We start from the raw sequence: 5,418 nt of genomic DNA, 5'->3' as shown, positions 1-5,418 counted from the left end.
AAACAACATAATTTAGGGCTAGTTCTTTTGGGGCTTATGAATGGCTGTGAAAATAAGCTTTTAAAGTAAAATTTTAGGTCAGACTTCTAGAATAAACTGAGGAGGGGGCAACTTATTTCCACAGCCAGTAAAAAGACTCAAAAGAACTGGTCCTTAAACACTATTACGATTTACGATTATAGTTAATTGCATATTTTGAACTCTAGTATGAGATGTTGCATATTAAACACTCTATTTATATATTCCTAGCACTACATTATGATCATGATTATATTACCAAGTCGTAGTCATCAACAACTTAAGGATTCTTACAATATTTTTTGGTTCTTTCAAAAAGGGGAAAGAGAAATCGAAATATCTTTAGGCGTACATTACAAGTGATGCTTTTTTGTTGAGTCAAGTCACACCATGAACAGCCACGGAATCATCTCAACAGCTACTACATGCCTACATTCATCCGTTGCATAGTCAAGCAAATGCAAAAGCACAAGAACCCAATTACCCATATGGACACACGTTTTTCCTCTCTATTCTAAGTGACCATAATCATTCTGTGGCCTACAAAGGAGGCCACCAGCACAACAAACTTACAATTATCAAATCTTATTCCAAAATTATTTTGTGAATTGGGAAGTCGGTCCCGTCTGTAAGTTCTTCGAGCACCTCCAACCTCTCGCACTCATGCCACTTCCGCCGGTGCGGGACAATCTCCAGGCCGACAAGCTCCCGCTCCTTGTCTTCAACGACATGCCCATCAAGCAGATGGACGCGTCCCAGCCACCGCGACGCCCTCATGATCCGCTTCACAAAGCGGGCCTGCCACGCCACTCTGTCAAAGCCAATGACCATGAGTTCTCTCAGGTGCTGGTGTTGTGGTTGCTCCACTTGCACATCTAGAACTGATCCAGCAGCACTCGGCTTCTCCGGGTTGTTGTCAAACTGCATTCAAAATTTCAAAGTTCACGATACTTGCTTGCAGAAATATTACAAAACCGAAAAGATACGTGTTTGAGAGAAAACATAGTTATCAGTTATTTGGTCGACAAGGGACAGACATGAACATGGAGCGACTGCAAGTAGGGTGCGGCAGAAAATAGGGTGAAAATCTAGAACATATCCCAGTTCATTGGCACGTTTGCAATGAATAACTTCTTCAGATTGTTGAGCCGGCTGGGAATGACGGTTGGTTCAATCCACATCTGCAGACATGATATAGTGATATTTAGCACCACCTTATGTAGCAATGCAAGGTTACCATTGAGAAAAACAAGATCATTTCAGGAATGGCTCCTCACCTGATGCCCTCTCAATTGTAGAAAAAGGTCCTCTACCGGTGGCGGCACCCCTTTAAAGAATCTGCCTAGTGGATGGGTATTTTTTCTAGGAAGCAAATAATCATCACCAGTATAATTGTATCCAATTTCCAAGAAGTCCAAACTCACACACCTAAGTCGAGGCACCTCACCATAGCATAATTTGGTTGGCTGACCTCGACAAGAAAATGTTTCAAGACAAGACAGTGAGGTCAGACAGATTTTCAAAATATTGCAGTTGTCCACTTACAGTTTCTTCAACCTTGAGGTAGGAAAATTGACGTGAAAAGGAGCTTGGATATACAAACAATCCCTCAGCCTCAAATCCGCCAGCTGCAAGCAATTTCTCAGAATATCGTATACCAGGTAGAGACATGAACTGGCCTTGCACAAAGTAAGTGTTGTGAGCCTCTCAAAAATCAAGGGGGGTGTCCATAATAATGAAATACTCCCTCTGTTCCGAATTACTTGTCGCAGGTATGGATGTATCTAGATGTATTTTAGTTCTAGATACATCCATTTCTGCGACAAGTAATTTGGAACGGAGTGAGTATATTGGATAGCAGAAGGCGTTTCAGACTCACATTCTAGAATCTATCCAATAGACGGAATCCAAATTGCTGGCAAGAGTTCTCGACGACAATCTCTAAATCTTCAACCCCCCATCTGCCAACCGTTGTCGTAAACCATTGCTGAAGACCGCACCTACTAAAGGTTTGAAACCTCAGCTTCTGGATAGACGGCCGTTGAACATTATCGGGAGGCAGAAGGAATGCATTCACTCGTTTAACATAGCATCGCATGGTTAGACGCTCATAGCGTTGCAGGGTAGGTGTGAACAGATGGACTTTCCACATCAACCGCTCACGCCGATCTTTGACGGCATAATACCTTTCGTACTTGTCTGAAATGCCAGTCAGATTTTGTGTCCTCTTCACCGCGTCATACCTCGCCTTAGTCTCAACAATTATTTTCTTCAGCCTGTGGTAGCGTGTGATGACCCACAAGTATAGGAGATCTATCATAGTCCTTTCGATAAGTAAGAGTGTCGAACCCAACGAGGAGCAGAAGGAAATGATAAGCGGTTTCCAGCAAGGTATTCTCTGTAAGTATTAAAATAAGTGATAACAGATAGTTTTGTGATAAGATAATTTGTAACGAGCAACAAGTAACAAAAGTAAATAAGGTGCAGCAATGTGGCCCAATCCTTTTTGTAGCAAAGGAGAAGTCTGGACAAACTCTTATATGATGTAAAGCACTCCCGAGGACACATGGAAATATCGTCAAGCTAGTTTTCATCACGTTCATATGATTCGCGTTCGGTACTTTAATAATTTGGTATGTGGGTGGACCGGTGCTTGGGTGCTGCCCTTACTTGGACAAGCATCCCACTTATGATTAACCTCTATTGCAAGCATCTGCAACTACAACAAAAGTATTAAGGTAAACCTAACCATAGTATAAAACATATGGATCCAAATCAGCCCCTTACGAAGCAACGCATAAACTAGGGTTTAAGCTTCTGTCACTCTAGCAACCCATCATCTACTTATTACTTCCCAATGCTTTCCTCTAGGCCCAAATAATGGTGAACTGTCATGTAGTCGACGTTCACATAACACCACTAGAGGAGAGACAACATACATCTCATCAAAATATCGAACGAATACCAAATTCACATGACTACTAATAGCAAGACTTCTCCCATGTCCTCAGGAACAAAAGTAACTACTCAGAAAGCATAAACATGTTCATAATCAGAGGGATATCAGTATGCATATAGGATCTGAACATATGATCTTTCACCAATTAAACCAACTAGCATCAACTACAACGAGTAATTAACACTACTAGCAACCTACTGGCACCAATCCCGGACTTGGAGACAAGAATTGGATACAAGAGATGAACTAGGGTTTTGAGATGAGATGGTGCTGATGAAGATGTTGATGGAGATTGCCCTCTCCCGATGAGAGGAGCGTTGGTGATGACGATGGCGATGATTTCCTCCTCCGGTAGGGAAGTTTCCCCGGCAGAACAGCTCCACCAGAGCCCTAGATTGGTTCCACCAAGGTTCCGCCTCATGGCGGCGGAGTTTCGTCCGAGAAGATGGCTTATGATTTTTTCCCATCGAAAGACTCCATATAGCAGAGATGGCCACCGGAGGGTCACCAGGGGCCCACGAGGTATGGGGGCGCGCCTAGGGGGTAGGGCGCGCCCCCACCCTCGTGGGCAGGGTGTGGCCCCCCTGGTGAAGTTCTTGCTCTTAGTATTTTTTATATATTTGGAAAACATCTTCCGTGAAGTTTCAGGACTTTTGGAGCTGTGCAGAATAGGTCTCTAATATTTGCTCCTTTTCCAGCCCAGAATCCCAGTTGCCGGCATTCTCCCTCTTTATGTAAACCTTGTAAAATAAGAGAGAATAGGCATAAGTATTGTGACATAATGTGTAATAACAACCCATAATGCAATAAATATTGATATAAAAGTATGATGCAAAATGGACGTATCAGCGTGGTGGGAGGATATCATAAACGGAAAGGTCATAGCATGCATGCGATCGCTGAGGAAGATACAACCACCGCTTTTGAAAGGACAGTGGTGGTTATTGTTGTGCGTGCATCTAGCTTGTTGAGGATCATAACCAGTATCTCATCAGGCAAACTGCTGATCTTGTCCTCACAACAGCTCCTGTGTTTCTCGCTCATATGCACCTGATTTCGTTTCCATCGGAGAGAATATGGAACTATAGTCAGTGATTCCAAATAGGTTACATAGATGAGTAAGCATTTGTATTAAAAAAAAGTATTCCCTCTGTAAAGAAATATCTAAAGAGTCTTATATTTCTTTATAGATGGAATAATTATCATCATCAGATCTCTAATAATATTACAGAGACTAGCACCCTAAAGAGCGTTTTCTACCTAAAACAAACCAAATAGTGACATTTGTTTGCGGGGGAAACTAAATGTAATGACATGAAACAAGGAAACGGTTTAAGAGCAGGAGGAGAAGAGGTATCCTGGTTGAGCAATTCAAATGGATAAATTAACTACAGCAAAACAATCATCTTACATACAGGTAATTTGAACATGAATTAGCAGCGATGGCAGAATGAATTGCTTCGAAACGACGTGAAATTTACATACAGGTAAAAAAGGAGGAGGGGAGAGGGGGTTAGGGCCTTCGGGTAGCAGCGGCGGCGTACTCGTTTGAACGAGGAGGAAGCGGTGGTGGCGATGGAGAGATCGGATGCTTTCCTGAGCCGGCGGTAGAGCTGAGGTGGCATGTCCATGGCCATCAGGTCCGAGCAGCAGCGGCTGGCTCACCAGCAACTCGGCGGGGAGTCGACGGCGGCGGTGGATCTGGGCTTGCTTGCGTGTCCGGGTTTGTGTCGAACCCGACTTCTCAGCAGTGAAAAACTAATTTTCCTTTTCAGGAAGTAAATTGCAGAAAACCATCAGTTGAAGGTTAGGTTTGTGAAAAACACTACAATGCATTTTTTTGCAAAAAACATCATGTCTTCAGTAATGATTTGCAAAAATCACTGATCAGCGGATAAGACTATTTGAGCACGTTTATGACAGATGAAAGGACATGCGGTGCCCCCATGTGTGGTTTTGGTAATTGATGACATTCTCTATGGACTAATGGTTGCATTGAGTTATATTTGAAGGATTTGTCCATAGGCATTTCTTGAAGTCCATGTGTTGGTTTCAAGGAGTTTATGTGTTGACCAAGGTGCTATTAAGGAATTATCCAAAGATTGGTCATGTGAGTGTTGAGCTTATTGCAAGCATGTCTTGAAGAAGAAGATTGTGTGATCATTCATGTTTACCTTCATGACATCATCCAAACAAAGAGAGTTAGAAATATTCAAGGTTGATCAAGACTATGTCAAGAGTGAATCAATTTGATCAACTCACAAAGCGTAAAAGATGTACCGAGAGGGATCAAGTGATCCCATGGTATGGTAAGCATTGTCCATTGCACTTTGTGTACTAACCCATGGTCTATGTGAGAGTTCTATGTGGGGTTAGGTACGTGTCCATGGGCTTGCGTCAAGAGGAAGATATCATACAACCCATGGAAAGGATGACATCAA

General features: G+C 42.7%; 1 pseudogene; it reads right to left on the bottom strand.

The window, feature by feature from the left end:
- Positions 1 to 603: 603 nt before the first annotated feature.
- On the bottom strand, positions 604 to 4,614 carry LOC147973176 (uncharacterized; annotated as a pseudogene).
- Between the last annotated feature and the right edge of the window lie 804 nt (positions 4,615 to 5,418).

Source organism: Triticum urartu, chromosome 5A, assembly GCF_056163025.1.
Source record: "Triticum urartu cultivar PI428250 chromosome 5A, HENAU_Tu73, whole genome shotgun sequence".
Taxonomy (NCBI): domain Eukaryota; kingdom Viridiplantae; phylum Streptophyta; class Magnoliopsida; order Poales; family Poaceae; genus Triticum; species Triticum urartu.
Note: the sequence above shows the minus strand (reverse complement) of the source record. Positions and strands in the feature narration are given on the sequence as shown.